The sequence below is a fragment of the Condylura cristata genome, unplaced genomic scaffold, assembly GCF_000260355.1.
Source record: "Condylura cristata isolate star-nosed mole 26May11 unplaced genomic scaffold, ConCri1.0 scaffold00003, whole genome shotgun sequence".
In the NCBI taxonomy this organism is placed as follows: domain Eukaryota; kingdom Metazoa; phylum Chordata; class Mammalia; order Eulipotyphla; family Talpidae; genus Condylura; species Condylura cristata.
In genome coordinates, this window is record NW_004567104.1 from 37,206,812 (window position 1) to 37,229,846 (window position 23,035).

The following is a 23,035-nucleotide window of genomic DNA, read 5'->3' on the forward strand; positions in this document are numbered from 1 at the left end:
TTTGTTTCATGGTGAATAATTTTTTGGTTTGATACAGTCTTGTTCATTTATATTTATTATGTTTCTCTTGTGGTTTCAGAAATAAATCCATAAAGGAATCAGTAAGGATAATTTCGATAAGCATATTAACCTATGTTTTATTTTATCGTTTCAGGTTTTATATTCAGGCCTTTGTTATGTCCTTTGCCCTTCCCTAATTGAAAGAGATTCTGATGTTCCAATTTTTTGCTCTTTTCTTAAGTAAGGAAGCAATCATTGCTCATACCCCCTTAATGACCTAGAAAAATGTAGTTTGGAGGGTCTTACTCAGTTATAGGTTTATCATGTTTAGGTTTCATTTCTATGTCCTCTTTATATAAGCATTCCCTTCTACTCTCAGAGTAAGGATGCAGTAACTTTTTTGTTATGCAAATTGCACCTCTTGATGCCCCATGTCTCTTAATGCCCCATGTCTCTTAACACAGGAAAAGTAGCCCCTGTCCACTTCATTATTGTCTAGAATTTACAACCCTGTAAATTAAATTTTTCATTTGTGTGTTATTAAATTTTAGCTTTTATCCCCAGTAACTTATCTGATGTTAATTTGTTCATCTGCCCTACCACAGAGGAAACCAGATGGGGTAGGGAAAATTTCCCCTGAGCCTGGACAAACACAACAAATCAATTGTATCCCCTTCCTTGGCATTATGTGATCTTTCTGAGGTCAACTGTTGATAAGCAAAAAATATGCTTTTTGTGGTCTATTGAGATATAGAGTAGCAATCATTGTGATTAGTAGAGTGATGATGAGAGCATAACTTTCTCTTACTGTGCCACATATTTGTATTAATCTATTTATTTTCCAATCACTCTTGTTTGCATCCATTCATGAATCTCATATTTCCATATGGTTTCTTCTGCCTGTACACACACACACACACACACACATGCAGTAAGGCAAAATAAAAGCAACCCTATTCATGAGGAGTTTACAAGAACTATTTAAGCCAGTTGGATCTGGTAATAACTGGGCATATTTTTATTTTATTAGCTGCTCCAACAGTGCAAACAGAAATTAATATTTTCTGAGACATTAAACAAAAGTGTATTCTAGCTTTCACCACTAGATCATAAAAACTACATAATTTAAATTTTATTTTGTATTTACAGTTGAATCTAAAAAATGCAATCAGTAGAATCATGGAACAGAGAAAATCATAATCATTCTTGCTATTAATAATCCACAGTCACTTCTCAGGTACTGAACTCTTTTGCCATCTGTTTCTGTATTTTTTCAACTGTGAGTTAAAATTTTGAGGGAAAGTATTTTTCTCCTAATTTTCTTATTTTAAATATGTACATTATTCTGAAACAAACAAAATTTAAAACTTTTTACTTGGTTAATCTGTCAGATATGAGAGACATTTGCAGCATCAATCTTGAGATCATATGTAAAATAATAAACCTGAGTGCATTCAAACTATAAATTTGGAAGGCTCACAGCATCTTTTCAATTAGACTTTTGGCTGAATGTTATTAATGTGAACTTGGTTAATGTGTGTGCTCCAAATTGTGGATTGATTAGATTTGTACCAAGGGACCTTTCTGTTCTTCTTTTATTTTTTTTTAAATAGCCCATGAAAGTAAACAGACTATTTCCCAGATTAATCTAAATCAGTTAAAGAGATGAATGTGTTCAATAAACCTTAATTTTAAAAGCAGACTCCAAGGTGCATAGTTATGTGTTTAAAAGAATTTGTAATGATTTTTTTGCAGAAATAGTCATTGTTTCCAGCTCTTGAACCCTTCTTACCGGCACCCCACCCCCAACAAAAGATCTTTCTGACTCAAAACAACTGTTGCCCTCAATGGTTTAAGTTCAGACTTTGTTTTTCTTTTTCTTTTTTCACTCCCCTCCCATGTCAGCTCACCTAGCTACTTCTCTTACTACCATTATGCAAAGATAGTTTTCTAGTCCTTATTTATGACTTTACTAACAGTAGTTATTGACCTGTAAATGGTGTCTGTTCTCATGGAGATTAAGCTCTTCTAGATATTGTATATCTAAAACCTTTCTAAACTGCTATTCCTTAGATAGAATGTCTTTCACCTCCCAAATGAAGATCATTCCTCTAGGGGTGTTTCTGTAGGTATATGGGATTTTTGGTTTGTTTCTATTTCTTTATTTGTAGTTTTTGAGTTAGGCTGTTTGTAAATTAGGGCTATATAAGCAGTATGCACATACTCTGCTTTTCCTAGCCAGGCCTTTTCTCAGTCAGCAGTTGTACAGAATGGCAATTTTCAGATAGAGTCAAGAACTTTCTCAAATAAAAAGTGATTATTCATCATAATAGAATTGCAAACAGTACCTTAGTGAGTGGATATGCTAATGTCTATTCACTACTCAGAAATATTAGTCTAAATTTGGTTTTAATCCTACATTGTGAAATCCCAAATAAAAGACATAATTATCACTTTAAAATAACATCATCTCAGCTGTTTTTACAGTATATTTAGGTTGTGAGTCACCAAATGTTTTCTACAATGAGAGAGTGAAGTGAATTATTGAAAAATGACAGTGGTTGAATTTTCTATTTTGGTTTTCTATATTGGGCAATGGAAGCTTGAAATAAGAATCATCATGAAATAGCAAATGATTTTAATTCTTTTCATTAAAATATATTAACTACTTACTACACACATCAGGTATTATATAGGCAGTGAGACCACAACATATTAAGATAGAGCTTTTGATCTCAAGATCATAATCTACAAATTAATATATGTGATAAACATGTATATAGTCTTATATGTATAAATATGATATTATGTGACAGATCATATGTAACCTTTATCCTGTCAATTGTCATGAGTAGTGAATTACTTATTAGCATGAGCTGTAGAAATGGAGGAAATATTCACGGTTGTTTAAGTGTGATTTGCAAGAGAAGACTGCCCATGAATCCTGGTGATTTAGAATGAATCATCAAGTCATGAAAGGAGGAACTAGAGAAATATAAAGAAGTCAACCATTTTTATACTTAACCATCTCTCCTGGATTTTACAGTGAAACCCTGATATATGCAAGATGTGAAAATTGCAGAGGAATATTTAATAATCTATAATTTATTGTAAGCCCTTACCTTGTTCAAAATTTGGATATCCTGGAGGCTAAGGTTAGCCCCGAAAAAGAGAACTACATTGCTACATCAGTGGAACTTTCTAAAGGTGAGGATAAGGAAGTAGGACACTCTTTGCTAGTAAGCCCAATTCGTGCAAATGCACAGCTGGTGATAGCAGTAGAACCAAACTATTGCTGAGATCTAAATAAAAGTGGACACACAACTAAAGAAGCAGTCAAAAGTAGGTTATCATAAAAGTCATGCACTAAAGAAAAAAGAAGTGATATCTAAAAGGAAAAAGCAGAAGAGACTGAAAGATGTTGGCAAGCAAGGCATGAACGAGCACTCAAGCTTCAGGATGTATAATGACAATGCCAAGTGTTGAACTGTCTATACTGATGAACAAAGACTTAAAAAAAAAAAAAGAAAGAAAATATTCTCATCAGAAGATTACATGCCAGAAATGCAAAGTAAGAGCAAAGTAAATTAGCCAGTTAATTTCTTCTGGAATATATGTGGGAAACAGAGAAGTTCAACAGTTCTTCTGAAGTTGTAGAACATGTTATTATAGCCTTAATCTTCAATCCACAGATTTTTTGGAGTAACTCAGAAAGAATAAAAAATAGAAAATGAGTTAAGTCAGAATTCAGCTCTCACACTTTAGCTTTTCATCTTTTCTTTGCTCTTCTATTTCATTTCTTCACTTCTGGTTGATTGAACACATACACACACCACAGAATGCATAGTTTCTTGCTGTTTTTTAGTCATCGTTTTCTACATAAATGAGATGAACACAGAGTTGGACATGATACATGTAAGATGTCAGAGTTGGCAATTCACATATAAACTTAGGGGTCAAAAGGAATTCTTTCTCTCCATGACTTCATTTACAGAGTCAGAAGGGAAGATACAGACATCCTATTTGACATCACTAACTGCTATTTTAACTTCCTTATTGACATAGTCTCTTTTCTCTTGCCTGTTAAAAACTGGAACTTTGGAGGACTCACCGCTTCTAGAACTATTCTTTTCTGCCCCATCTCAGCCGGCTTGCAGCATCACCTTTCCTCTTTCTTCCAATACTTTCCACAATGAGCTCCCTCCAAGTAGAATTATTTAACAGTTCTTAAATCAATGTCCTTTACTTGTATATTATTTGTTGTTTGTGTCATTGATAGAGACTTCAGTTGGCTTCAATGCTCAGTGTTGTCCCTGTCACATACTATAGGCTGAGCTTCCTAAATGTGCAGTTCATTTTCCAATCCTGCCTTCAGTCTTTACCTTAGTTTTTTTTTTTTTTTTTTCATTCCTTCTGAGGAAACCTTTCCTTATACAACAGTGGTCTTGGTTAGATAACTATTTTATATTCAATACTATTATGGAGTCATGGGATTTATTAAGTGCCTTCCTCCCAAATTGCCAATTCTTTGAGACTAACTCTTACTGAGATGTCATATTCATCTCAAGTATCCAGTACAGAAGCTGATGCCTATAATTCTTCATTTTCAATATTCTCACCTTCAAAACTAAGAAGAATTTCTTATCTTTTGGGAGTTATAGAGGTAACTAGTGGCAAGCTTAAGCTTAGAAATTGCCACTGGTAGCCATGATGAAATACATGCTCTCCTTGAGAAAGGAGACAAATGTGCTTTACGTTTTGAGGAGTGTCTTTCCCTGAAATTCTTTCAGAGAAATTTCCATTTATTGTATGTTCAACTAAAGACATGTGTTGGGTTGCAGTTACTTTAAAGGAGGGAGATATCCTAAAACAACATAGTATTCTCAAAACATAGATCAAATCTACCCTCCTCTTAGGGAATGTATAGGGAGACCTCAGTTAGATTATCATGTTTAGATTTGCTTAAAGAGTGATTTGAATTTGATCCCTCATACTGTTGAGCCAGTGAGTAACATGCAGTGCTATGTTTTCAGGAAATGAACCTGACGGCCATCTTGAGTATATTCAGTTTTGTAAATCCAGTTTTAGTACTTCCTCTAAAATACTGTCTGTCAGATTCCTGGAGCCTAACTGATAAAGAAAAAAAAATGTCTAATTCTAGAGCTCTGAACGTTTTTCTGTGTTTTTATAATATAAATATCCTTAAAAGAGATCTACAATTACTATTCATTTGAAATTTCTATTATTCCAAGTTCATACTCAGGACCATTGTGAAGTGGTCACATTGATGTTATGAATTTGGATAGTTTCTGGGAAGTATATAACTTTTTTTCTAGGAAAATAATCTTTCAACCCTGTAAAGAAATAAACAATTCTCCCATGGACAGGAAAAACCAGCTTAAAGAAGGGGCAGGTAACAAGAGGAATTAAAGAGTTTAAAATGCTTTAAAACTGAAAACACAATTCTTCATGAAGTGGCTGTATTTGCCCTGTTTCTACTCAGACCTTAGTTTTCCAAACAAGCTGTATAGTGAGTCTTTCTGTGGCAATAACATAGGGTGCAAGTCCCTTTAGAAAAAGGATTTTGCTTACTGGCAGCTCCTGGAGCTTTCTTTCTAGTGGTTAAGATCTCCAGAATGGCTTATGGGCTTTGTGTAATTTCTATCTGCACCCAGACAGCTGGACTTCATTTCATTTTATTTGCATTTAATAATAAGTCGCCTTTCCTTAGCTGTTAAGTTGTGAATCATCAAACACTATCAAATCCTCCACATATTACAACTATACTTACTTTGAATCAGACCCATTGGTAACATGCTGGTTCCAGGGCAGAGCTGGGCCTCATGCCATGAATATCAGGATGGGAAACACTCTGATATATTTCTTTAGGGGCTAAAAAATGTGATTTCTGATCTAATAGGAGACTGAGAACAGCACAGCAAGATTTTTGGTGGATTCGTCGTTAATTATTAAAACAGGACAGATCATTCATACCTCTCTGAAGTTCTTATTTTATTTTCAAGAAAGGAAATAAACGGACAAATCACTATATGTGATATAAGGTATATAGTGAGAGTAGAAATAATAAAAAGGGACAAAATGACAGAAGGAATAGAAAATAGAGGGGAGGGTGATAACAAGGAAGTAAGAAACTGTAGAAATGAGAACAAAGGGAGCTGGTGTGTCGCTCTCAAAGGTATTTGGAAATAAGTGGGTTTGAGATCTCTTCGCCAAGTCATCATCGGTCGATACAAATGCAGCTGTTTTGTTGGCAGCTGCTGTGCTCACAAGAGCTAATAGTGAAGGAAAGGATGAGGAATGAGGGTGAAGGATTTTACATATTAAAACTTGCTATTGGAGTATGTCCTCTTGCTATGCATTTGGAAGAAAAAACACATATTACTTGAAAAAGTCAGGATAGCCAGAAGAGGATGAGGAAGAGTGAGTCACGAGCAGAATAAAAAGTCATTCAATATTAAGCATCAGAAATCTCAGTGTGTGGTTTTTCTTTGTCTAAAAATTGTCCAGTCCTGGTAATTAGAAAGTGAGCATAATGAAGGGGCTGTTCTGAGTCAGGCTTTAATGAGTCAAAATTATAGCAGGCAGCATCCGTGATACGGAAGCACTTGTGTGTGTGTGTGTGTGTGTGTGTGTGTGTGTGGCGGTGGGGGGTGGGGGGCAGGCAAGGTGTCTTGTTTCTGGGAGAACAATACTAGAACTTCTCTTTGACTGGAGGTATGTTAACAGAATTGTCAAGGGCCTAGGCCAGGAGTAGCAGAGGCAACACACATGCTTTAGATACATAGTCTCTATGAATATCATTCTCAATGTTAGAATTACAATCATGGATAACATTATATAGATATATTAGAAACTAATTATCATTTAGCTGGTTAGTATGCTTGAGGATTTAAGCCTTTTGGCTTAGAACACAATAACCACAGGTAAAGAGTTGAGGAGCCAGCAAGATACTGCTGAAGTCCACAGACCTGGGTACTTGCCACTGTACTAAGGTTCCCCATTATTTGATTGTTCTCTAACCTGACACATGTGGGCTTAAAATGACCCTTTCCCCATAAAGAGAGAAATATGGAAAAGAAACACAAACATTTGCATACTAGGTGCTTTGGATACATAGAGCCCTAAGACCCTGGGATCGCAAAGCCAGATTCTGTCCTCTAGCCACCATGTCATTTTACAAGCCAGGACACACTCATGAGACAAGGCTCTAAGGCAAATGAAACAACTAAAGGCAATTCTTTGCTGTTCCACACAAATATGCAAATGTATAATTTCATCTATTCTTAATGCCACAACCTTGCAATATCAAAAGCTAATTAGATTTCCCATTTTATCAGTGTTTTGTATCTAGTTTATCAATGAAACATTTTTCTATAGACTCATTTTGCTAGTTCACAGCTACCAGTCAAAAGTATATTTTAGTTAGATTCCTCAATAAAGTTGACCTTAAAATGAGAAGCTGTGTCAAAATGATTGAGTGGGATTATTCCCAGGAAAAATCAGGAGAGGAATAGGAAAAGTGAGCATTGGAGAGGAAAAATTACAAGTGAGAGTGCAATATCATACAAAACCCCACAGTGGGTAAGTCATAACCTCGAAGTTTTCCTGACTGAAGCAAGAAAGCCTGAATGTTTATGTCTCGGCACCTATAATCATTGGGTATTTTATTGAGAGATGCAAATTCTTGAGCATTTCCCGAGCTTCACATGATTAGACAAAATAAACTCCAGAATAGCCTACTGACCTCAGGCTCTGGTTATTTGGAGTGACTCTAACTAGGAAACAGTGAGTTCACAATGGTGGGATAGAGGAGAAAGAGATAAAACACTAACCCTATCTACTACAGAAGGTAGAGCACTTCATAGACTCCTTATTATCAGAAAAATGTGTATATTGTTAGTCATTACTGTGGCTCTTGCTTTCTGTCTCATTGTCCTTCCCCAACCCTTTTCAACTTTATAAAACTAAAGAAAAGAGAAAAAAAAATCCTACTTCTGATGGAAGCTCAGAGAACATTTAGGATAGAAGTTTTCATAAAGTCAAAAACTAGAAGTGAGAGAGGGAATAATTAAGCAGGCTATGGAAGTTTCCAGGAATTGGAGGTGGGGACAGAGAGGATTATCAGTTGTAAAAACCAACCCAATCTAATCTGAAAGTAATAATTTCCACAAATAATTGCACTAAAAAGCAATGTTTTAGGACACCCATTGCTCTGGAAAAATGTTTATCTTGCCCTAAGACCACCCACCTTGCCTGCCAGCCATCTCTTCTTCCCAGTAAACCTGCCCTTTTACAAGACAGCCTTTGCCGGCTTGTGTCTGTGCAAATGCCTTCTTCATATTTTTCCTTAATAAAATTGTCCTGTGCCACTGAATGGAGACTCTGCAGAAATCATTCTTAGAGGGACCCAAGGATCCCACATTCACTGAACCCCAACTCTTCTGTTGTTATAATCACCATTTTGCTATGTGCTTTCTTGCCATAGTGCATGACTTTCATTCCTTAGAATGTCCTTAACTGCTTCCCTTTGATTGCCTGATAAACTGCTGGACCAACCTTGAAGATCCTACTTAAGCTCCTATATTCTATATGTAGTCTCCCCTAACTAAATCTCAGTGATGTTCATTTCATCATAAAATTAATGCATCTTTCATCTCTAACATAATTTACATCTCACTGGATTGTAGAATTGAATTCATTTGATTACTGACTTTAGCTATGGTATCTACATTTTTGTTTGTATTTGTGAACCTAGAACCCTCCATCCATGTCAAGCAAATGATCACTGTCATGAATATTGCTGATTTGAATGTAAGAGACACACTGAATTTTTTTACTTGAAGTATCTTTTGAGGTAATAAAATTAAAGCTCTCTACCAGTGTAAAATCTATTGCACTCACAAACAATAGCTCTTGTTATGTCTATTTCCAATGACATTTCAGCTAAAATTGTTACCTTTTATTTAATAGGCAGATTGTATGGTAACAATCAGGCATGTAGTGTTTTGTAATTAGAATTTGTATTGTGCTAAAATTTCTTTAGTAGCTTACAATTTTCACAGAAATAGTAATAGTTGTCACCACCACCTAAGTTGAAAAGTCAGTGAAGACTATCAACACAGAGGATATGACCCATGTTCATAGCTGACACTATCCCACCACCTGTCATTTCATGAACATTCACTATTAGTTGTGTATTTCCCCTCCCCCCACCCTGATTATGTCAAGGAAAGGATCTTCTTTTGATATTTTTTTCCCTGTGATCTTGCCATGAAATTGTAAATCATGTAACTATATTTTGGAGATGCAGTATATAACTTTGAAATAGTTGGATGTAAGGGGGAACTAAAAAATAAATGACTGGTGTTTTGATATCATAAAAGGGACAAAAATATAGGATTTGGACAAGATACTGGTCAATATTAGAGACAGAAATCATGGTAATCCAGAAAAAATTATGAGCTACAATAGATAGAAAAGTGATTGCAATGTGAATTTATACAGTATCACTAAAACCAAAGTAGACCCTCTGTGCTTATTTTCCTGCTCTTCATACACTCAACCCCACCCACAAGGACATTTATCATCTCTTACCTATCCTACCACAACTGGAAGTTGGCTAGCTTTTAAGTAGAGACTAGAGAACCTGTGTTTGCATTTTTTCCCTCTATACCATCTGTTCACAGAATGGATTACTGTTTTCTCCAGTTAAAAAGCAGATTGTCTTGGCCCAAGGTCAGGAGAGAAGTCTCAGCATCCTGTTTGTTGGAAACCTCTTACCCATTCTTGTGAGACAACTTCAATTAGAATGTAGGTCCCTTGACTGGTTCTTCTGGCTAGTGTTTAGCAATTCTCTACGGGGGATTTACAAAGGCACTGTCTTTTTCTCTGACCTGTCCCCCTAATTCTTTATTTCAATATGTTTCCCATTAGTTTATCTTTTTTTTTATTTACCTTCAAATGTGCTTATTATGCTCAGAACTTTCAGAGTCAGAGTTGTGATCCCAATGTGTATAAAGACCAGTGAAGAGACCTACATTTGACTTTTGTTAAATCACCTTATCATCTTCATTTTTTAATTTTTTAATTTTTTTATTTTGGTCTTTTTACTTTGCATATTGGAGGTCAGGGGCAGAGAAAGACTGAAGACAGTGAAACTAAAAATTAAAATATTTTCCTATTTATTATGTCACTTTTTTGGAAGACAGGTAAAATAATTATATATACATTAAAGTATATGTTTTCTCTTTGATTCATATCTCAATATGAATATACCTCAGAAAATTTTTACAAAATGCCTCCAAAGTGATGAGTGAATCTAGAAGAAGTGGTACATATACATAGTGGAATATTACTCAGCAATCAAAAATATAAACTCATTCTCCTTGTAGCAGTATGGGTGGAAAGGACTATGCCAAGTAAAATAAGCCAAATGGAGGAAGATAATTACCAGATAGTTTAATTTATATGTGGAATATAGAAAAACAAAACAAAGGGTCAAAGACAAAAAACAAAATGTTAAAAGTTGGCCATAGACCTGAGATATCCAGGAGCAGTGGGGGAGTGTGAAAGGGAAGAATGATAAGGTGGGGTGAGGGGGGGTCTCATGAACTATGGTGAAGGATTGTGAATACATTGTGGTGGGAAGCTATAGTAAGTACATCTGAGGGAAAGAACCCTGTACAGTCAAAAAGTTAACAAGGATGTAAGACAATTATACTTCATTTAATAATAATGATAATGATAAAAATAAATAAAGAATATTTACAAAAGCAGAAAAATTTGTTATTTCTAGGTAATTGCACAGTAATAATATACCTTTGAGCAATAGAGATTGCTTTTATAGTAATTATCCAGAGATGTAAAATGGCAGTAGTAATAGAAAAAAAAAAAAGTCTCCATTTACATTTGTCTTCAGGTAAATTGACCAAAGATTGCTTGAAATCCTGAAAAGTAGAGTCGATGCAGATATCTTCTTAATATTTGCTGATTTCCTAGTAAAATTGCCTGATTGTTTTCTTGGTACTTTTTAAATACATGTCCATTGTTATGCTATATCCTCCTTTTCATAGCTGTTCTCATATTTACATTCCTTCTACCATAGTTCCAGACTGCACCAGTCAAAAGTCTGGTCACCCTTTAAAATCCAATTAAGTCTCTTTTCTTCCTTCAAGACTTCCCTGATCACATTAGCTGGAGGCTCCAGGATGGAAGATGAAAACATATATGTACCTTCCAACAGCATCAGAATATTGTGGAGGGCTAGTGGCATTTAGACTGGCAATGTAGATTATAACCAGATGGTGGGTTACTTTGAATGTCTGCCTAGAAAATTGAATTTATGAGATAAGACATATAAAACACAATGTTTTTAAAACCAGAACAAAACTTGAGGAAATTAACTTATAATTATGTAGAAGACTAGTTGGAGAAAAACTCCTCAGACACACCTTTTAGGCCAAGCTCTTTAGTTGTTGTTGTTTTTTTAAATATTTATTTTATGTATATAAGAATAGGTCAGGAGGGAAGGGATTGAGAGGATTCAACAGAGACAGAGTGGAGACCAGAACAGTGGATTGACTGAAATACATTGCTAAAAGGAGCAGCAGGTGAAACAGGAGAGGTCTGCTGCACCATGTGACTCAGCTCCCTGGTTGGGGATCAAACTCATGCTGCAGTGGCTGCAGATAGCTTTGTAGTGATGAAACTTAACCTCTATTCCATACTCAATGTTATAGTTTTGTTAGTACGGTCTTTATGATGTTTAAATAGCTCTGCATTATACCCTCGTCTACTGCTTTATTACCATTTTTCCTTGCACTTCTCTAGAGTTAGTTTTCTTAACTAAAATGAAGAAAATATTACTAAGAAGTTTTTAAAGTTCCTTTGAGGATTAAATAATACAGAAAAGGTAATTACCAATTATAAGTCTATTGTAACTTGTATCAATTTGTAATAGTTTTGATTAATATAATTAATAACTATTCCTTTTTTGATTTTTTTTAAAATTTACAATTCAGCAAGTGCAAAGTAGAAAAATTGAGCACTAATAAAATCACCATAGCTAATATTCTTTTTGTTTATGTGAAATACTCCCTGCTGTGGACTAAACGGTGTCCCTCTCCTTCTTCCTAAAACCATATTTTTGTTGAAGTACTTAGTACATCAGAATTGTGCCCTGATTTGGTGACAGAGTTATAACAGCTGTGATCCAGTTAAAATGTGGTCATTAGGGGGGACCTTATTCCAATACCAACGATAGCCTCATAAGGAAAGAAAATATGGACACAGACATGTGCAGAGAAAAGCGAATATGAAGATACAGAGGAGAATCCATCTACAACCAAATGGAGAGAGCCAGAGCAGATCCTGACCTCAAAGCCCTCAGAAAAAACAACCCTTCCAGCTCTTGATCTCAAACTTTTAACCCACAGATCTATGAGGGAAAAAGTTTTGTTAAGATTAACCAGTCTGTGGTATTGGTTATAGTAGTCCAATGAATTAATATACTCCCCAAACAATTCAGAAGATATTCCTTACCTTTTTAGTTACTTCCATTCAGTGCCTTAGCTGATAACTAAACCAGATTATTATTTTAAAATAAACAATCAAGGCCCCCCCCCCCCCGCCTCACCACTAGTGACACATGGGTTAACACACAACACTGGGAAGCTAGCTGCAGCTACTTCAATGTGAGTTTGATTCCTGGCCAGGGAGGTGACCCACACGGTGAGCTTCTTTTAATTCTCCTTAAATTCAGTCTTCCTTTTAGACTTCTGGAGAAAAAAATCTATAAACATAGTATTTTTTCCCCTCACTTCTCTTTGATTTTGTCTCATTATTCCTTTTTCTTGAGTTTCTTGTGGAAATAAAAGACAGATTCTGACCTAGTGACTGAGTAGAGCTCAATGACTCACATGAACCCCTGGTTGTCCTATCGTCCAACCAGCCTCAGAGACTGTTTAGCTCCTAGCTTTTCAATAATTCATTTCACATTTCCTACTCAGTGTTGTTTTGACATACAGCTTTTGAAAGTGAAGTGAACTAGAGAGAAGGTGAAGGGAGTTTTGCCCTCAACATTGGACTTTGAATTAGGGAACTATGAGCTTTCTCAAAATACTGTGAGAGAATGTACCTTCTAAAATACATAATTCAAAATTAAATGTTTTTTTTTTAAAGATTCATTTATTTTATTCATACAGAACTGGGGTACAGGCCGAGATGTGGAGGGTGAGAAGATTCACCAGGGACAGAGTAGGGAGCAGAACAGGCAGATTGACTTAGTACACTGCTGAGGGGAGCAGCAGGCGGGTCAGGAGAGATCTGCCACACCATGTGGATCTCCTCTGGGGCAGGCTGGTATTGAACTCATGAGGGAAGTGGCTTAAGCTTCTTAGTGCAGAGCTTTAACCCGCTGCACCACCAGGGAGGGCCCTTAAATGTGTTTTTTTATGGGGGTAGACAGGTGGTAATATGCAAGAAAATGGTGGGGGGGGGATCACAAACACTCCCATAGAGTTACCTTTTCTGTGCTTAGGATTTTTAGATTGTTCTCATGTACTAAGAACAATATACCATCTAGTTTCAATATTGGGAACAAGCCAATTGATTGTTGACTTTGTCTCTGTATAACCCACATCACCTGATACTCCAACTTAACAGAGCTAAATGTCCATCTGAAAATGCAGTCATTCTCAACTCCCCTCCCCACCTCCATGGTGCATCAGACTCACCTTGTGGACTTAACACAAATAAGCTAGCACAGATGCCAAGGTTCCACTTCCAGAAATTCTGAGTCATTTGGGCTGGGATGTGGACCATTAGTCAGTATTTCTTTGAAATCTTTCCAGTTTTTTTCTGATGTACAGATTGTTGAGAACAACTAATTTACTGGTTCTGTAAGCCAAGGCAATTGATGATTGAGATGTATGAAATATAAGAATATTCTTCAAAATAATGACAAAGTGAAAGCCAAACCTCTTCTCAAGTTGAGACATGTGATAAAAGTAACTTAAGAAGCAATCAGAAAGAGTCTTGAAGGTACTACTGTAGTTTTTATTCCTTCCCAAATGCAGGACATTTCACTTTAGACAGATAAATATGGTTGATTTCTGTGTATTACTGGATAGAAACGGGGCCAAATAATTCTCTAGCTTAATGAGTTTCTTCCAAAATAAGTGAAATGGATTTCTACTTATTTAATTCAAGATCTCTTTACATGACTTGGTTTGAAGTTAGCAGGTTTAGATCTTAGATGAAGATGGGAAGTCCTAGTTAGAGTGCAGCTATTAGACACCAATACACTAATGAGCCAACAATGGCATGTAATCAATGTGTGAAAAATGGGTAATTCTCACTAATGCCCTGCTAATGTTCTCATAATGATCTGTCAAAGTACTAAAGCTAATTATTGTCATGGCAATTTGGCCCAAGTTCACTGGGATAATCCTGGCATTGGTGAAAACATGCTTTGTCAGTTTGTTATCCACTTTGAATCTTTTTTCCTATATCTCCTCACATAGAAAGCCTACTGAATTTTGTATTTTACATACTTACACCCTTTGTTTTCCTGTTTTCAAAGTCCTGTATTTCATCTTTTCTCCCTCTTCTCTTTATCTTTCTATTGCAAAAAAAAAAAAAAAAATCCAGATGGGAACTCATGAGTCTTAAGATTTAACCAAGCTTCTACCATAAAGGGAAATAATTTTATCTCTATCAGTGTGCTTTCTTAATTATAGGAGGTAAGTAGCTAAACAAGACAATGTGCTTTTTGCTTTGAAAGAATAGAATTCTAGATATCTTGTGCATGTCTGCTCTGTTAGTCTCTGTGGCATCATTTTTTATCAAGTTTTTAAAATATATCACCATGATGACTCACTTTTGAGCCATGGGACAAAGAGCAAACAAGGTACCTACTTAGTCATCAATGGCACAGAAAATGAAGTTCACCTGCTGTAGAGATTTAGAGGCAGGAGGAGAAAATAGTCTTTAATATGAAAGCGTACTTCAAGTACATTGCAAGGTGACATTGCTTCCTCCAAACTTTCTCCTAGGACAGTTATTCTTGTAGGAGAATTTTTCATTAATATTATCTTAAATAATAAATTATCATAGCAAAACCTTGAATCAGTATAGCATCTACTGAACAGCTCAGATATCATATCATATTACATTTCCGTGAGATAGTTGGGGTACATAATAATTATCCCTTCTTTGTTTGTTGATGGAAAGCAAACAAATGGAAAATAATAGTACTTACAAAAGAGTGAATTTGTATTACTTGTTTCCCTTTATTAAACAGTGTTTCCTTTAAGGCTGCTTTTATGTATTTGTGTTTACTTTTTCAGTATTGCAATTCAGTATAGTCTCAACTTTGTCCCTTTTCACCTTTTAACCAAATTGAGAAAGAATGCAACATATACTCACAGAATAGACATAATCTGAAGTAAATAGCAGATTTTTCAATATTTAAGATTTAAAAAAATATTTAAACATTATAGTAGAGATTGGTAATCTTCTGTAGAGTTTTTATAGGCACAATTGTTACATATTATTTTTTATTTTTAATTGTAAGCCTTAAAAATATAAAAACACATGCACACATTATTTTTCTTGAAGGTTATGCAAAGTACAGAACCTGGACCAGATTTGGCCCTGGGGCTAGAGTTTATTAACACCTTTCTTAGAGTCATTTCATATTATTTGGCCCTAAGGATGAAGCCAATAAGAAGACTGATGTTGCCATGGAGGTGCATATAATAGGGATCATTAACATACAAAGATACATTAAATTGACATCAAAGAGTTGTTCCCTGTGCTAGTCAACTTGACAACCATTGAAAACAAAATCCATTTCTTGGAAGGGATACATTCTCCAATCAGCAATATGACATCTTATTTTATTTTCAAATTCTGTTAAATGCTCATTGAGCTCCAGATATGCGTTGTTATCCAAGCTCACCCCAACATAGACAGATGATGTGTTTCTAAAGCGTAATGTTGACATTTAAAATTTGTAGAATGTATTTTTTTTTTAATTTTTTCTTTGCCATATAACTGCAGCCATGGCTTTCCCGGGAAAAAAATACTTTATTCTGAGACATAATGAAAAGTGTGTCTTTTATAACACTGATATTTTCTGTATTGTCACAATGAACATTGTCTTTACTTTCTTCTCTTACACAGTACTCAACAGGTATGTGTGTCAAGACGTCACCTATATACACTACCTTTCATATACATCATGCATACATGCACCTATACACACACATGATGCTATCAATATTTGTATCAAGTAGTTAAAAATGAGTTTCACTGGAAATATTAATGAACTAGAAAAAGTACATATCTGTAATAGAGAACCCTTAGTTGAGAGGGGCAAATGAAAATGTTTTCTAAGAAAGAACCCACAGATTTATTACTCATTTAAACTGAGGAAACCAACAAAGAATTAACAAGCAAAAGGGCAATAAATATCTTTTTTTTTAATAAAGTAAATATCCCTGGGTGCCAATAAAGACTGAAAAGCTAAGTACATGTGGTAGAATTCAGTTTAATGTGCATACATTATGCCCTCATATAATAAAGAGTAAAAGGAAGCTCTCAGTGATTCAATATTTGGACTTTGATAAAGTAATCCCATATATCATAAGGATATAAGTCCACATTTTGTTTATTGTGTCAATAGTTTTAATACATAAAGTCAATAAGCAAGTGATAATCAACCCTAATATCCATCAAGAAGCTGCTTGAAGACATAATATATTCATATGAAATACTTTATAGTCATTGATAAGAATTAGTTAAATCTAAATTAACTGATATGAATGAATATCCATAATTCATTGTCTCAAAGTCATTAATATAATTTGTCCTCCCTTGTGATGCAATATGTGTATGGGTTTATGTGAACTTGGAGAAATATGAAAGCACACTTCCAGGCTTTTGAACTTGGTTGCCTCAGATGAACACCAATTAAGATGATGGGTAGAGATTGTGAAACTTTTCTTCATTCACAACTAGAATAAAATAAAGAAAAGCACATAGATAAGGAAATAAAGGGCATAATTACATAAACATCATAAATGTTAAACAATAATAACAGTTAATGAGATATGTTTTTATATACCAGCCAACATATAATTCATTAATTTCAGAATCACATTTTATTACCTTATTCTGACATATATATAATAATAATAATGATAGCAATAATTTTTATGGGCCAAGTACTAAGCTCTATATCAATTATCTTTTGTGCCACCCACAGCAATTCTAGGAAGTAGGCACTGTTGATAATCCCATTTTATCAGTGAGAAAACCATGGATCAATGATCATGCTTCAGTTACTTGTATTGACATAACATGAAAAAGTTAGCACTGGATTTTAAATCTTGGTCAGCTTACATTAAAGGTACTTGTTCTCTGCAGTGTTACTGTCATACAAGGTTTATAATAGTTCTCTAAATGGGCTGTAAGTACATGGAGTTTTATACAAGAGAAAACCAATAGATACTAGGTTTCAGAATGTTGACACAGAAATTCTGAAGATAGAAGGAACATGGATGAGACCCATAGTTTATGATAATGACTAAGTATCCATCATTAGGTTTAACATTTGTGTACAAGTGTGTATCTTTTATTACAATACTGAACCAGGTTATCTATGTATGATCATTTCCTCCACTTGTCAAAACATTTCTCCTAATCCTGGTCCCTTTAGGTTCACCACAAATCTTGATTGTGCATATTCCTATGGCTTCTACTTCTCATTTTTTACCCCATTGTACCCTTTGACTTTGTATGGTAGAGCCCTAAATGGACATATTGTTATTTCCATTTCACATGCTACTTGATCCTGAGAGATTTTGACCTGAATGACTTTCTAAAAATGTAAGTCAAATCAGGTCACTTCTCTGCTTAGAACTCTTCAAAGTGTCCCCATAGCTTTTACTTTATTTTTATTTTTTTTTTACTGAGGTAATATTGTTTTATAACAATTTATAGATTTAGGACTATAAGGTCACTTAAGGTGTTTGTTGCTATAACACATTTATCAACAGAGCTGCATTTATTCTCTAACACAGTTCATTGTTCCCATAGCTTTTTTCTGCAAAAAGATTTATTTATGTATGCATGCAAGAACTTGGGTATAGGCCAGAAGTACAGGGGGTAAGAGGATTCACCAGAGGCAGAGTGGGGAGCATAATAGGCAGATCTACTGAAATACACTGCTGAGGAGAGCAGTGGGCAAGATAGAAGAGACCTGCTGCACCATGTGGGTTAGCTCCCTGGCTGGGGATCAAAGTCATGCTGCAGTGGCTGGTGATAGCTTGAGAGCACTGTCTTTAACCTCTGCACCACCAAAGAGGCTCTCATAGCTTTTAAAATAAAATCTAGATTTCTGTTTTAACATGTAAAGGTCATATATGATATAAATTTCCCAATTTCCAGTCACATATACTGTATTCTCCATTACTCAAACTACTATCTATACTGTCTTCTTGAAATGCCCATTACTGAACCTCTGAATCTGAATCCTTTTCACCTTCTCAGAGACATTGCTTTTGTCACACAAAGAGTTTCTACTTCATGAGAATCTAATTCTCACATGACATTGAGAAAATAAAGGATGTCCTTGATCAGATTAATTAAAATGTTCTGTGTTTATTCATAATTATCATATCAATGAAATATATCATCAATAATGTAATATAATTGTTCACTGATGGTGACTTTTATGTTTATAAAATCTACCTCAAATAATAACAAGATTCACAAATGTTCTTCATTTTAATGAAATTGTTTACATCATGATAAGACACACTAAGTTTTAATCTAAAAAATTAGAGTTATATCCTCCATGACTGTGAGAATGGCTCATAATAAAAAACAAACAAACAAAAAAATAAACACCAAGTGTTGGCAAGGATCTGGAGAGAAAAAGAACCTTCATACATTTTGTAGAAATATAGACTACTGCAGCCCTTAAAGAAATTAGTATGGAAAGGTCTCAAAATATTCAAAACAGATCTATCATATGACCCAGAAGTTCCACTCCTGGGTCCTATCTAAATTATGTAAAAACACTAAACCAAAGAGATATATACACCCCTATGGTCATGCAGCACTATCTATAATAGCTAAGATACAGAAGCAACCTAAGTGGCTAAAGGTCAATGAGTGAATTAGGAAGAAATGGTAGATAGGCCAAAAGGAATATTGATCAGCTAAAAAAAGAAACTCTTGACTTCTGTGATGGAACATGCATGGAACTAGATAGGGTTATGTTAAGTGAAATAAATAAGGAGAAAGATAGTTACCCAACAGTGTAACTTATATATACAATGTAGAAAAAAAAAGGATCATATAAAACCAAACCAATAGAAACCTAGGAATCTCCCTATAGAACTTATATTACAAGAGGGTAAGAGAGGGGAGAATACAGTGTGGAGAAGATACAGTGGACTTTTGGTGCCTTGGGGATGAGTGTGGTTTAGCAATATCTGTCAGAAGTGTGTGAGTCTTTGAATTATATACAATACTATAAATCATGTTAGCTCAATAAAATGAAATAATAAAAAATTAGTGAAAGTAAATCAAACAGACCAAGCATAAGTCTATGTTTTCTTCTGCCACCTACCCACTACCCACACCTACCACTACCCATACCTTGATCACACTAATTTAACTTTGTCAAGTTCATTCAGTCAGTTGTAAACTAAACTGATACTATTTATTGTATTACTATATCTAACAGACTTGATAAAGTTGTGCTTTAATTGAGAAAATGGGGTAATTCCATTATCAACTTTACTGTAGTTTTTGCAATTGTAATATATTATTTGTATAACTAGTTAATTTTTGTCTATATGACTAGACTGTAAGACTCATGATATCAGAAATTGCATCACTCTTGTATGTTTGTGAATCCTTTGCATATAATTAGGTACAAAAACATTGGAGATATTAAAAAATATGTGTTCAATTAATTTACTGTTCTAGTTCTTATAAGGACCAAATAACTAGTATGTGGGGTAGCTTTGTATGGTTTCTGAAAAACACTATGAATGTGTCATATTAAATTATTTTCTCTAGGGATTCCAAGTTGACTCTATTGCCCTGATATTGGGGCTACAGAATGCCTTGAATGTTTTATAGACCCAGCCCTACCTCCATTATAAAGAGAGCCCAGTTGCCAATGACTATGACTACCATCAGGCCATGCGTCTGCCATGATGCTTGATTTCCTTAAGAGAGTGTTACTGGGAATAAGGGTGGAGCTAAGTAGCCACACATGATAGAGAACCAAATGCATGTGGGATTGTGCTCTCTTGGCTTTGTCTGCCTTTAGCATGTACCTTGGTCTCAGTGCAGACAATGTTACTGGTAGGATATTGCCCAGTTAATTTCTCTCTCTCCATATTCTCCCTCTTTCTTTTCCCTTTTCTTCCTCTTTCCTTCCTTCTCGTCCAAGTCCTTTTTTAGCTTCTCCTTGCTGCTCAGCTCCACTCTTCCTTAGATGGAGTAGGGAGCCTGGAACTTTCCCTTTTTTTAGGGGTTACACTGTAATACTGAGCCTTGGCGTTCTTAAGGATCCTTAGATGGTTCCACACAGATTAGAAGTTCCACACAGATTGGAAGGCACTGTGAAGGGGAGAAACAACTCTGGTTTTAAGCTCAAGAGCAATACAGATATTTTGAGAAAGGCAATTGAAAATTTTGTACCCCAGCCTTAGAGACCAGGACATTGCTCTGCTTTTGTGGACATGGGTAGAAAATCATGTTGAATGGGTACTCTGGAATGATGGAATAGGTACTCTCTGAAGGATGTTCCACATTGAATTTTTGGCTTAAAATCTGACTCCTGATTAACTTATTTTTTAAGTCTGCTGCACTCTGTTTGCTTATATGTTACAGGGTGATATTTTCAAATTTCACAGTGTTGAACATATGTGTGTATTTGTGTGTAATAGACAAATATATTCTTTATGAAACAAAGTTTTATATAATTACATGTCATTAGCAGTGATGGAAATAAAAGAGGTAAATAAACTATGGTTGAAGAGAATGTAGAATGTTAGTATAAATTCAAGAATAAGGGTATGTGTGGAGGGAAGTAAAGCATTTTAACTAGTATGATGAAGAAAGAAGAGACTACAAGGTCAAATTTTTGAAATTGTTTTTCCTATGAGTAGAAAAATTCTGTTGATGATTGTCTTAAAATACAAAGCTAAAGGATTATATTTTATTTGATATCTGTGGAGGTTCCAAAATAAGGAAATGATTGACTAAACAAAAATCATGTTAGAGAGATTGATTTGGCCTTAAGTGATAGATTATATAAATATTTACAGGCACTAATTGACACTACAGGGACTATTTTGAAATATGTTTTACTTCTTCAACATCATTTTAAGTTTTGTTTTGACATCAGTAAAAATACCTAATATTGAGATGTTTCAATATGTAAATCACAGTACTGCTTTTATTGTTTAAATATAATAACTGAACTAAGAAAATAATTCCTTAGGGATAAATGGACATAATATACAAATATTATTTCTCTGGATGAGCCTTTAATAATAAAAATTAAACTACAGCATTAATATGTGTTTATATAGTTTCAAGGGTAAAACTTCAATGCCTGTAGAATATGGTGATGTAAAAGGTGTGTGTGTGTGTGTGTGTGTGTGTGTTTGTCTTTATTTTATTTATTTATTTATTTTAAAGATTTACTTACTCATACAGAACTGGGGTAAGGACCAGAGATGCGGAGGGTGAGAGAATTCACCAGGGACAGAGTGGGGAGCAGAACAGGCAGATCGACGAAGTACACTACTGAGGGGAGCAGCAGGCGGGTTAGGAGATGTCTTCCACGCCATGTGGATCTCCTCCGGGGCAGGTGGGGATCGAACTCATGAGGAAGTGGCTTAAGCTTCTTAGTGCAGTGCTTTAACCAGCTGCGCCACCAGGGAGGGCCTGTCTTTTGTTTTTAAAGCATTAGTTCAAGACCTCATATGTACTGCAAATTAATTATGTGGGGGTGGAGTGGAGAATGGGATCAAAAACGGGGGGGGGGGAAATGCACGGGACTATGGTGGTGGCACAGGGGTGATTTGGTGATGGGAAACCCGCGGGGATTACAATCGAGATGGAAAAAAAAAAAAAAAAAAAAAAAAAGTGCAAAATGATGTAAAAATAAACTTTGTAATAAAAAAAAAAGATCTTTGGTTATTGCATAAAGGACCTGCTTTTTTGTCACACATCACACATCTTAAATGAGAGATACATGTTTTTGTATTAGAAATAACTAATGAGATGCCCTGGATACACCATCCAATGGGTGCTCACCTTATTTTGATTGTATTTATCAGAACTTAGGAAGAATGGATAAGAAACACTTCTTTGAATTGCAGGCTTCCTTAAGTTACAGATGTGTTTAAAATTTTAATGACAAGCATTTTTCAAAATTTATTTTTAAGTCCTTAAGATTCAACCCTAGTGTATTAAAAGCAAAAAATCCCCCCAAATTAATGAATTTAGTAAAATATTTGAGTCAATAAATATTAGAAAAAGCAAGTTATGTCGTTAGTAAAATAAGTAAGAGATGGGTCCTTCTTGGTGGCACAGCGGGTTATAGCTCAGCCTCTGAAGCATGAGTTCAATCCCCAGCCAGATAGGTGAACCATATGACACGGCAGACATCTCCTGACCTGCCTGCTGTTCCACTCAGCAGTGTATTTCAGTCAATCTGTCTGTTCTGCTCCCCACTCTGTCTCTGGTGAATCCTCACACCTCCCCTGCACCTCTGCCCTGTAGCCCAGTTCTGTATTCTGTATGTATAAATTAATCTTGAAAAGAAAAAGGGAAGCCACCGATAATACGGTTTCCTTTATATACATACGTGTACATATATACATACATATATTTATACATATATATGTAAAAGAGTTTTATATATATATAAGTAAAAGAGTTATCCTACTAAGAAACCAATCTGAAGAGTAATGGT

General features: G+C 35.1%; 1 protein-coding gene across 3 annotated transcripts in view; it reads left to right on the forward strand.

Annotated features, from left to right (window-relative positions):
- The window catches only part of LSAMP (limbic system-associated membrane protein), a 699,268-nt gene that overhangs the window by 180,732 nt on the left and 495,501 nt on the right, over positions 1-23,035 (forward strand). The window lies entirely within an intron of this gene.